Source organism: Catharus ustulatus, chromosome Z (assembly GCF_009819885.2).
Source record: "Catharus ustulatus isolate bCatUst1 chromosome Z, bCatUst1.pri.v2, whole genome shotgun sequence".
NCBI classification, from domain to species: Eukaryota; Metazoa; Chordata; class Aves; order Passeriformes; family Turdidae; genus Catharus; species Catharus ustulatus.
The window spans coordinates 4106466-4119483 of NC_046262.2; the positions used below are offsets into that span (position 1 = coordinate 4106466).

Consider the following 13018-nt stretch of genomic DNA (forward strand, 5'->3'; position numbering starts at 1 on the left):
TTATTCCAATTATGTGAGATTCAGGGAGATTTAAGAGTGGAGATTCTGTTCTTTGCCCACTTCCTTTATCATAGTTTGTGGGAGTCATTGAGACCCTCTGGAGCATGTCCAGAGAAGGGAACAGAGATGGTGAAGGGTCTGGAGCACAAGTCTGATGAGAAGTGACCAAGGGAGATGTGGGAGCTCAGCCTGGAGAAAAGGAGGCTCAGGGGGGCCCTTGTGGCTCTGCACAACTCCCTGCCAGGAGGGGACAGCTGGGGGGGCTGTTGGGGCTCTTCTCCCAGGTAACAAGGACAGGACAAAAGGAAATTACCACAACTTGCTCCAGAGAAGGTTTACATTGGATAGAAAATACTTTTTTTTTCCCTGAAGTAATGTCACAAGTAATGTGAGGTAGTGTCACAAGCTGCCAGGGCAGTCACCAGTCCCCATCTCTAGAAGGATTTAAGAACCCTGTACGTGTGGCACTTGGGGACATGGGTTAGTGGTGGGCTTGGCAGAGCTGGGTGAACAATTGGACTCAGTGATCTCAGGGCTCTTTTCCAACCTAAAAAGTTCTGTGAATGATTCTGTGCCCTGCAGTCCCCCTTTGGCTCAGGATCCTGACCCAGAAGGCTGTAGATGATCCACAGGGCGTGTGTGGCTGATATCTGTCCCCCTGTGGGTGTGACACACGATGTGTGGGTCACCAGAGCCTTTCCAGTGTAGTGAATGAAAGCCAGAAAATATTCCCAAGAGCATATCAGACATGCAGGATGAGCATCTAGAGAGCATCATTTCAGAGTACGGGGATTTTAGCTCCCTACCTTGCATACAGATAAATACTTTGTAGGTTTCTAAATCTAGATGGCTGAAGATTAATTGTGATGCCTTGCCTGACAGCTTGTCAGAACAAGGACCTTCACAAATCACTGTGGTACCCCTGAGAGTGTCTGGATGGAGGAAAATTAAGAGTGAGATTTGCTGTGCACAATCCTTGCTAACGTGGCAAAATAAAGAAGAATGTTGTCGTGTATCTGGCAGTGTAGGTTCTTCCACAGTAAGAGAAAAAATAAGCCATTAACAGAAAACTAGGGAGTAGCATTAAGAAATTAAGAACGGAAGAAGTGTCCAAACTGCTCTTTTAGTTTAGATTTCAAGGAGGCAAAACATGCCTTCTGCTTAGTGCTACTATTTCATCCTACTGTGAAAGGAAATGCAAATTGTTTGAAAGTACAGAGAGGGGAGACTGGAAAATCACAGAAGATTTTTCTCTCTCTGATGGAAACAATTTGACTTGAAAACCAAAAATAATCACATTTTTCATTGAGATATTTATTTTTAAAAGGCCGTATTTTCCCTCTAAGGTTCACATTAATGATAATTGGATAAGCTCAACATTTCAGTCTGAGATTTGTTTGTCTTAGAAGAAGTCTCAGATCATTATGAAATTTGATTCTTTCTGTTGAGAACTTCAGTATTTTTCCTTTTAAGGGAATAGTCTGGTCCTATACTAGACATGCTATGTTACTCAGACACATGATCTGCTCTAATGTTAAACTTTCTTTCTTTGAACTTTAATTTCATAAAACAGCTTTTCAGTCCTAAATTGTTTTCAGACTTCATGCAAGAAATTATCAGAGCAACTTGCATTAACAACTTGCATTTCTCTGCCTGTACTCGAGGGGATTCACCCCTAAAATTCTGATCATAATCTTAATGTGCAACATTCAGGTTTTTTTACAAATACAACTCATGGAATTATTTTGAGGGCTGTTTGCATCGGATGATGCAAACATCTGATTAACATTTTCAAAAAACAGGGAAACATTGATTAATCTAGAAATTTTCTTTTGGAAACATCTCTGGTACAAAAAATATTAGAGAAGCGAAGTCAGTGTCTTTTTAGAGAGCAGGTGCCCCAGAGGGCTGATTCTCCAGTCATCATCTCCCCTCTCAAGTCACCATACACCTCTTCAAAGTTTGGATGTTGGTCAGAATACCTTGAAGAGAATTTTGCCTTGCACTTCAGGATTGCAGTGCAATGGTCTGTGTCCATCTCACGTGTCCTTAGAAAACTGGACACAGCAGCTCCCCTGGCAGGGTCAGTTCAGGCACAGCAGTGCCAGGCAGCAGCTGCAGCTATGAGCCCCTGCTTCACCATGATGTGAAGTCTCAGAGGAGGAAATACTGTAGAGATCAAGTGTAGAGCTATTAATATTATAATATATTAATATACGTGGATAATAGTGTCTCTATGTAGCTATTAATACCTGGAGCTATTCTTTACCCTAAAGCATGGACAAGGAATGATGTATGAGCTGTCACCTGCTAGGAACAGACACTGGAGACTCTGAAATAGTCTAGCTTGGCAAGATAAAATAAGTCAAATCTGAAAACTCATCTGTGAAGAAAAAGGAGAAATCCCACTCTTCATTTCTGCCCTTTTCCCAGCCTCACTGGCTCTCTGGAGTCCATTCTACAGTTTTTCAAGTTGATTCAATAGTATTCCAAAAGAAAACTAAGCCTCCCCAACATGGAAGAGCTGCCTACCAGGTTACTGAGTTTAATAATTTAGGTTAAAAATAATTCTCAAAGCTCAAAAAGTCAAAAGGGATCATGTAGAAACAAATATGTGGAAATGGGAGTATAAGTGGGAATGAAAGAAAACAGAAATGGTGTTATTTCTGGGGCAGGAGAGGTGTGAAAACCCAGTCAAGCATCTCATACATTCACTCTCAGACATCAGCCCATGAGCCAAAATTCCTTCCCAAATTGATCCCTGTTGTCAAAAATAACAGTGACAATTACCTGGGCCACTGTATGGGATTCCTGGGGCTACTGTCCATCTCCAAATTAAGAAAATTGTTTGAGTGGTCTTTTGATGGTTCTTTATATTCCCAGCTGGAGCATTTATCTAATCAGAATTACTTTAATTGATAATCTGGTTGGTGATATGACTTCCCTTTCTCCATTGTTTTAGAAATTAGGAAAACAAAGACATGATTTTTTACTATGAGTAAAATCTGGCAGATGGTGAGCAGAGGTCAGTAGAGCTAAATCCAGCTGGTGGTCAGCTGTGAGGGGTGCTGTGATTCTATGATTCTACTTTCCAACATCTCTGCTCAACACATGCTTACCATGGAAGAATAGGACAGAAAAGTGTTTACTCTGTGTGCTGCCATGAGAGATCTATACTTGCCTCATGTTCACATGGAAAAAAACACCAATACCCCTTAGCTGCTAATGGTTCGTATTTATTATTTTCCATACTCCATTAGCTTTCTTTGTGTTAGACATAAAATATATTCCTGCCTTGGCCATCTTCTTCACTGAATAAAGGGTCAATGGAGGATCAAAGTACAGTGTATTATCCTTCTGTTTCTTCCAGAATCCTGAGATTAATTTTGTATCTGCTCAATACAGGGAGAAGAAAAATAACCAAAAAACTGTATAGAAGAGTGACCTTATAGTTGCTGTTCTAAAGAACTGATTAGTCAGATTAAAACTGAGGAAGGAAGACAAAAGCCTTCTCTTATAAATGTGACAATACAAAAGCATTTCTGTGGTATAGCCATATAGTAATAGTAAGAATAATGATAATAATGAAACATTTTTATTAAAATTATTTTATAATATCTGGTGTATTCAGAGTGTAGAAAGAGTCAGCCAAGAATGGCAACCATTATTTATTTTTTTTTTCTGTTCTACACAAAAGAGGGTTGTATTTTTTTTTCCTTCATGCCAGCCTTGTGTAGGGCAGAAGACCTCCAATTTAGCAATGGGTGGTTTTGGTTTCATTCCATCAAAAAATCTTCTCTTCCCCTTGTTTAGATCCACGAAGTCTCTGATTGACCCATCTAGTAGTTTGGAGCAGCAAAGGAGTTTAAATGGTTCTTCTGCTGACAGAAGAGGATATCCTCAGAGCTGAGCTCTGCAGTCCTTCTCTCAGGCCTACAATTACACATTAATAATAACCCAAAAAATAAAACTGGAGCAATATCTCCTTCTCAGGTTCTTCTCTGCTCCTTTGTAGTAGAGTTTCACCGGCACACTTTCACTGGGTTGACCCTCTTATAAGAGCTGTGGAATTCAGGTCTGAACCTTTATATTCTGACTGATTTTGGCTGCAAGCAAGACCTGCATCTGGATGGTGACATCAAAAACAGGAGAGTTTGTATGTTTACCCAGAACTGCTATCCACGCTGAAGTCACACATATATTGTAGTTTCTAATTAGCAATGCAAGTGTACAAAGTGATAGAGCGTGATTATCTCACCCTAACATCTGCATCTCATGTTAGTTAGATGAATAATTCTTGCAAATGTGGAATGCAATAAAGAAAGCCTAGGTTCTTGGAGCTAAAGTGGGGTGGAGTGTCATGTTATATGGCAGCTGAGGATGTCCAGTGTCCTGGGAATTACATGGCAGAAGCTGGAATGAGCACCAAACTCTGTGACCTTAACCCACTGATTCTGCCGTGGGTGTCACAACCCCCATTCAGTGATTGTAATTAACACCAGGGTCATGAACTTAGAAGAAACTGAAGCAAGACTTGCAGCACATGAATAGGGAAAACTTGCTTACTGTATATTCCTGTACATTTTGATTAGCAAAATTATTCTATAAATGACTTTTGAAATTGAAAGAGACACCTATACCATGGTTTCCTGGAGGCAGTTGATTTATCACACTCAATTCAAAATTCCTCATTGCAGGACAAATGTTTCCATTAACCTTTCTTTCATGGAAGCCAGCATCCATCTACAACTTGCTAAATCCAAGGCACCATCCATGCTAATAACCATGCAGGTGTAGCCAACTTGCTAATTACTTCCCCTGAAATGACAAGAAGTGAATTCGTAGCTGTCAGATCCTCCCACCCAGTACCACAAGCACGGACTTGAAAGAGTGGTGAAATTGCTGCCTTCTATTCTTGTTCCCCAAGATAATGGTACTTGGACTCCTGTTAATTATCATGTTTTGATTAAACAGAAGTACTTTGTTCACTTTGTTCATGTACACCTTTGAATGAAATGAAATTTTTCTGGAAGCAGAGAAAGCAATGATATGCTTTTATTAAATATTAGCAGCATTATCTACATTGCAAGCAGTTCCCAACAGCAAGCATGATGTTTTACCTGAGTTATCTTTAACCTTAAGTGGAAAAATTGTTAACTTTTGAAGAGAAATTGTAATTTCTCTGTGAGAGGTGGTTCTGAGTATAACAGCTATATTCACTTGGAAGATGGACACTTTAAAAGTAAAATTTAGGGTGTTTGGAGGACTGCACTGCAAGTTCTGAGGAAGAGCTGTGTGAGTTTTCTGGGCAACAAACTTTGTCCTATGCAATAATGAACACAAATTTAGTCACATATGTGCATATTTGCAGATTAAAATAATAAATGGTGGCTTTGTGGATAAAAGCATTTTCATCTTTACTGAAAGCTGCTCCATCAGACCAAATTATTCAGATTGACTGTGTCAGTCTTTCACTTAAATCCATGCTGTATCCCTGCATAAAGTTATCATTTAAAGGAGGTGACTCCACCCAGAAGTATTCTGTTTCACAATATATTGCTACTTAAAAATGGAATTAGCTTCTCCATCCATGTGTTTGGGGAAATGAAAAAAGAGGGGTGCATTGTTTTCTAGCCTTCACCTTGGTCATATAAGTTATAAAATAAATTCAGTCTTGATCAGAACTTGTAACCTCTCTGTGGCCTTGTGAAAAAGCGTTTTGCTTTAATTAATAATAATAATAATAATTTTATTTTGGAAGGGGAAACGCTTATCTACAACTAGAAAATAGAGTGTTGCAAATATTAAAAAATTAATAGTATAGTATAGTATTATAAAAATACCCAGTCTTTCTGTAGAAGGAGATATTTGCATTTGCACTTAATTTTCAATCTCCTAAGGTCCTAACACTTTTTCAGGTGTGGATAAACTCACACATGCTGTAATGCTCACTTATCCTGGTATAATATGTAAACTTTGGGACCTGATGAGAGAGATTTGACTGGGTGCAAGATTCTGTAAGACAAGGCTATGAAACAATGAGTTTGTCTTGTTGGCTACCAAAGTTTTATATTTTTACCTCCTTTGTCTGAAAATATGTGTCTTACCTTGAATTTTCTATTGTACATTGTGCTTTGTATCCTTGTTGATAACTCCATATAAAAGAAAATCTTTCCCATGCAAAACTGTTCAACACAACCATTCCTAATTTTAGTTCTTCTTGAAAACTGTTCAGGCCATTGCCTCCTTTTCCAATTGCTTTGTTAATAAACTTCATGATCATGAGAATCCAAAGGGAGAAGCTAAATTTAACTGGCTCAAAGTTCAATACCCTTAGATTTCTGATCACACAAAACATTTTAGAGCACATATAATGCTGTTTGGCAGGGGTTTTTTCTTTTTTTTTTACTTACCCTTAACTAAGTGAAATGAAGCTGCTTTTGCTTCCAGTGCTTTTCAGCAAAGAATGAAAGGGCACCACAGTAATGAAATAGCAAGCTGACATTCAAGAAGAGGCTCTTGAACACATCTACAGGTAAAACTGAAGGAAAAAAAAATAGAAGATGGAATGTGCAATGGATAACCCACTTCCCAATTTTAAAGGCAGTGAGTGCATTTCAGGTCACCAAGAAAGCTGGCATGCACTTACTCAAAGCTGAAAATCAATCAGGCTGCTTCAGCAGCTCAGTGTTATCAGTCCTGCCCTGCAGAGCACAGATCTGAAACATTAGGCAGCCCAACAAGAGGGAGAAAGTTAATTTGAGAGCAGCTGTTTTAAGACAGATACATAATGGCATTAGGAGAGGAGCACTGTGGTGAGGTGAGAGCTGAACAGAGACGCCCATTAGGCTGAGGAAGCTTTTAGGTGAATTATTGGAAACAGATGCAGCCAAAGCCTGAGGTAAAGGAGTCAGACAAGAGTATGATGAAGGTGGCTGTTAAAACTACTTATAACGAATAGTCAGACTGCGTGGGACTTACTGGGCCCAAAATGAAATTTTTATTCTGCTGCAATGATTCTGCATGTTCAACAGGTTGGTTAGTGGGATTTTGGATTCCCCATCCCAAAAAGTGTTCAAGGACAGGGTGGGCAAAGCTTTGAGCAACTTTAGTCTAGTGGAAGGTGTCCCTTCCCTTGGCACAGCAGTTGTGATGAGATTCTTTTAGGTCCCTTCCAATTCAAACCATTCTGTTTGAATGAAATGGTTCTATGATTCTATGCACTGTGCCCCTTTTAGCAGTTGGACACAATTTTTCATTGATTAGGATTAAATGCAGAGATTTGTTTGAGAATCTGGATATAATCTAGTTGTACTTCTCCTTTCCATTAAAAATATTAACAGTTCTTATATTAGGAGGACAAAGTCAACTACAAGTTGTTCTGTTTTGTTTTGAGACATAGATATTAGAATCATAACATTTTTTGCTTGTTTTTTTAAATTGTTTTTATTTGCACCTTCACTCCTTGAAATTATTAATAATCTTATGAGATGCAAAATCATGGAATAATTTTCATTGGAAGGAATTTCAAATATCATTTATTCCAACTCTGCTGCCGTGGGTAGAGATGCCTTCAACTGGAATAGGTTTCTCCAAACCCTGTCCAAGCTGGCCTTGAACACTTCCAGGGATGGGGCAGACAAAACTGGTCTGGAGAACCTGAGCCACTGAGAACTCAGGGATAGTATTTAAATGTATTAATGTATTAAATTCAGTTTAGAAACCTCTAAAACTGAACCCAGCAGTTAGTTAAAATCATGTCATGACACTGAACAAAGCCTAAGTAAAGGAGACATTGAGTTTTCAATTGAAACTAGGGAGAGAGGGAATCCACAACAGTGACACGCATTTGAATTTAGTAAGGCCATTAGCAAATATTACAGAATTTTTTCTGAAGATGTATGTGGCCAAAGCCTTGGTTCAGGATCTTATCTGTAAATATGTTTAAGGCCATTTGAATGCTAAAATGAAAACAGAAAGATAGAGATTACTGTATTTATTATCCTGCAGTTGAATGTGCAACGAGCAAATGAATGAATTCCTTATATGATAAGCACTTAACATGAATAATACTTTATTTCTTCCCAGATTATTTTAATTTTCTCAAGGCCTACACTATAGGTTTTTTATAGGCTACCAGAGAAGCAATATCTACATTAAATGCTGCATTACTTACCTATGTCTCATAGAAACAGCTGAGATATTCAAAAGATGTGGTTATGGAAGGAAGCATTTCTTGCTGTGGATTTAGAAAGGCAGAGGTATTTTTTTCTCTCTTCTGCAAACCATCATCAAGATTCTTCTGTCTGGAATAATACTGTCTGTTGCCATCACTTTTGTAGGTTGGCAACAGGCAATGTGTGCTGTTAACATGAAACTGAGGGAAACCTGAAGGATCTGACAAAGACATGACAAAGCTAAACAAATCACAAATGGCAAATACAGCTCAATGCTGAGAAAAGAAAAAAAAAATCACTGGGAAGAAAAATATGAAGTATTCCAAATTGCAGATAGAATCACAGAACTACAGAATAGGCTGAGCTGGGAGGGACCCAAAATATCAAGTTGGCTCAAGTCTCACTCCTGGCCCTAAACAGGACATCCCAAGAATCACACCACATATATAATGCTGTAACAGAGCTGGAACTGGAATATTTAAATATCTTACCTAATAGCCTAGTACTAATATCCTTACTTGCATTATTTTAAAGGATATTGCTATATACATGAGTATTTACAAAATACAGGGCAATCAAATCTGTCAGTCCTGCTCCTCTAAACCACCCATGGCTTATCATGTGTGCAGAGCTTCTGGGAAGGCAACCTCTGTGACTTGGTGTCCTTGTCTGCAAAATGCTGATAGCAACGCTCACTCAAATTGTAAAACACTCATAGTCCAGGAAAATAATTATATGCTAAGGGAGGTTTTAATGGCAATGTATTTTGATGGGTAATTCCTATGACATGCATATTCTTATCTCAAAGAGGAGGAGTTTATGTGTAGTATTTGGTACAGTGGTTTATGTCTCTGTTCATCCAGTCTTTTAATTTAAAAATTGCTTGCTGTAAATAGAAACAGCACCCATACAGCCAAAGACTCATGCCCATCCTACATTCAGGAGCGTTCCTAAATTAAAATGCATTTGTGGCAGATAATCTAAGCACTCCAAGAGCTGTCTCCTGCTGCTGCTTTGGCACACAGGGAGAGCAACAAGAGGCAGAATTCCAGGTGTGGCTGACTGAACTTGGATTCCTTCTGCTGGCTTGACACCTCCTCAGTCAAATAAAATATCTTTTGGCTCATCTATATATGTGAATCTGATCATTTTCAACTGCAATTGGTATTGTACAAGACAGAAAGAAGAGACACTTTATTTAATAGGTACAGAAGCAGAATTAACCAGAGAGAAAGAAGCATCTGACCTATATTTCAGGAATGGAACATGTCTGTAATGCAGATAAAAAACCATCACAACTCCCCTTTAAATTGTACACCGTTCAAATCTATTTATCGTGAAGCAGTTACCTGCTCAAAACTGAAAAATTGTTTTGATATATCTTTTATGAATTCAGCTTCTCTAAGATAACTGGCCATAACACAGCCTTGCATTAATTACTACATTTCTGTCTCCAGAATTATGTCCTACAAAAAAGGAACACTAAAAAAAAGATCACACATTAATTTTACACACACACACACACCAATCTCCCCAAACAAACAAACAAACTAAAAAGCAGATTTAAAGCTTAAAGAATATTTTTTTCCTTTGCTTTTTTAACACTGCAAAGTACAATTAAAAAATGAAAAAAGAGAAGTAAAATAATAAAAATAAAACAACACCCCCAAACTTCCAAGAACCTTTCTTGGTTTAATTTAGATATTCAGTAAAGGAGAAAAGAATGCAAAATTAAAAAGAAATAGATACCATTCAGAAAACAGATCTCTATTTGCTTTGTCCCATCCTGCAATACATTAAACACTCAGTATTCATTGAAGCCATATAATATCATCTTCTGCAAAGAATTTTGTATCTATTTTCATTTTTATTTTTAATTTTTGTAGGAAATAAGATTCTAACAACATCAACATTATATGTAGAAAAAAAAAGTAATTGTCTTTAACTGTACAGTTGATGTATATCCACACATTGTTCAGATTACAAAAATGTGGGATTTTTGTTTTGTTTTCTTTTTTGTACCCTAAAAAGTGTTTATTCTTGCAGTGTTTGAAATACAATTAGCAATATCAGTAAACTTCATGTCCAGTGTTTCTTCATGTAATAACCTACTCTTCTGCAGAATTTTACCCAAGCCAAAAGCTGAAACTTTATGATTAACCTCACAGAAAAATACTAATTCTGACCCTAATATGAACTATTGTTCAGTTATAGTCTGATTTACTGTCTGATGTCTGATTAGCATTCATGTCTATTTTGTATGTTCTTTTGATGCTTTACTGAAATAGCAGCCTGATTTTGAGCTTTCATTAAATAACACTCCTTAGAGTTGTAAGGTGTAAAGCATAGATACACGTGATCTAGCAATCCCCAAATTAGTTTTTAAAGGAGCATTATATTCATGTTATAAATTTATTTGTTGAAAGAAACTGTAGTGTATTCAAACATTGCAAGTAGTATGAAGATGCCAGATACCATTTGTAACGCAGATAATTTTTAGAGGGGGATATTAGAGTTTATTAGTGTTCCTAAAAGATGAAGATTTCCCACTTTGTTTCATATGCATTTAGATGCAGTTTCACAGAAACATCTTCTCTTCTGATCTTTTCTGTCCATTTGTTCCTGCTCTTCACAGCAAGGTCTCAGATCTTGTCTTCCTTTGCCATGACTATAAACTCTGCCATGCTACCTGGACTTAAAAAAAAAAAAAAAAACCACACACACAGTAGCCCATTCTGAAATCCTCTGGGAAAAGTGTAAAAATACCAGGCTTTCTGCTTAACCTCATGGCTACCCATGAACCAAAAATATGGGTCCAAGATGAAGATTTATCCAACTCTTGACTTCTAGGAAGTGGTTTCTTTCCAGGTTAATGCCTCTGCCTCATAATTTGAATGAAATAAAAATGTTTGCCCATGTAATAAACAGAAAAAAGGATAAAATCTCTATTTACATTACTTTCTGAGATGAAATCCCAGTTTAAAAGTGTTAATTGTAAAGCAGAACTAAGTGGTATAGCTCTTCCTCTTGGTCTTTGTGACATGATAGTGAAAACTTGTATTTCAATTTATGCATCTTATTTCTGCCTACTGCCTTGGAAGGAATGAAATCTGCTGCTGGTCAATGAATCCACAAATGGAAAGGCAGTGCCTCTCTCAACAGAGTGCCTGTGTTGGAGCATTAAGAAGGTGATAGCTCATGACTGGATGCTAGGATTTTTTCTCTGGCATGAGGGTGTGTTGGCTCAAGACTGATTTCTTCGGCAAGTGTCCACTTTAGGACTTCCTTATAAATATGTGCCAGAAGAAAATTAGGGGTAAAAACTCCCACCTATTTTCCATCTACATGCAGGTTGAAAATTCCCCTGCTTATCACACTTTAACTGAGGTAATTTTAAAGCTTCTCTTTTATTATCTGTACTATCCTGCTTTTTTAACACAGGCAGAGATAATATTACAAAGGAAACTCATATCTCCTTCCTGTTTCATCTCTACATTACTTGGGGCAAAAGCAAATCTTACACGTGAAAAGCATTTGCCTAGAAAACTATTTACATTCATATACTTGGTCAAAGCATAACAAAGATGTTTCTTTACCACCAGCTGAAGATATCAGCATACATCAACAATGAAAATGGGACAGTGATTCTAACACTCTTTTGTGAAATGTTTTAAGGTCAGTAGTGAGGGAAAAATATTAAAATTACAAAATGTCTTTATACATTCAGTGTTATGTCTACAAAGTAAAAGTATTATAAAGATAGTCTGGCCCCAGCTTTTAAGAGTTGAAATTTTACTGATGACAGTGACATTATATCAGGGTGTACCTGGAGTAGCTCAGCAGGATAGATATTACATTTACTTACTGAAAGATTATATTCAAAAGCCAGTGGGTCTTCAAATTATAACTATGAACTTGTAAATCCCTTCCTTGGGAAAAAAAAAAAAAAAATTAGGACAGGATTTATCTAGCTTCATTTTTATCCACGTAAAATTTAAGTAGGAAAATTTTCCTCCACATTAATTGTTTTAAAAGTTCTATATGAAGATTCATATTGGTCTAAATGGAAAGGGAAGTAGGACCACTGGCTTTAGAGAATCCAGCTGCAGAGCCAAGAATGAAACCTAAATTTATGGAAGTCATGATAATTATGTACACAGTAATGTAATGTAAATGGACACCCACCTGCATGGAAATACATTAATAGTATCAATGTATCAATAGAATTCAATAGAATTCATGTGAAGGTAATACCATGTTTGATTTTACATATTTTACTATTTTGCTTTTAAGATTTGGTTAACAGAAAAAAATAAAAAAACAAAAAGAAAAAAGAATCTTCCTCAGGTAGATGGCATTGTCGTGCAATAATAAATTACTTAAACTGCAAGTAGTCCAATTACTTTTATATAGTCCCTCTTTGCCACACAGTTTCTTATTCAGCAATCCCTAAGAAAAGATCTATTAACCAAAACATATGGTGGTTGGAGTGTTCTGGTTTTCTCAGCAAGGTAATATAACATATCATTAATTAAGCCTCTGAGCCGCCTTAATATCAATGGCATTAGGTATTTGTTTAAAGAATGTCATGTGCCTATTTACTGAATTGAGATCTAAAATAAAGGGGAAAATACATGAAGTGATTATGTCATAAAAGACAGCAATCTTCTGTTGGATAGGAGGGGTCTGAGTGAAGGCTGCACAGATTTATATCCAAATGATTTAGAAAGCAGGTAGAAAGCAGATAGAAAGCTGGTAGAAAGCAGATTTATCCATGCTTTTATAAAGTGTTATACTGTGCAACATATGCATTATGGCACAAATGGGAATGTCCCACGAAT

General features: G+C 37.1%; 1 protein-coding gene across 1 annotated transcript in view; it reads left to right on the forward strand.

Annotated features, from left to right (window-relative positions):
- The window catches only part of RIT2 (Ras like without CAAX 2), a 182871-nt gene that overhangs the window by 60666 nt on the left and 109187 nt on the right, over window positions 1–13018 (forward strand). The gene's annotated exons all lie outside the window — the stretch shown is intronic.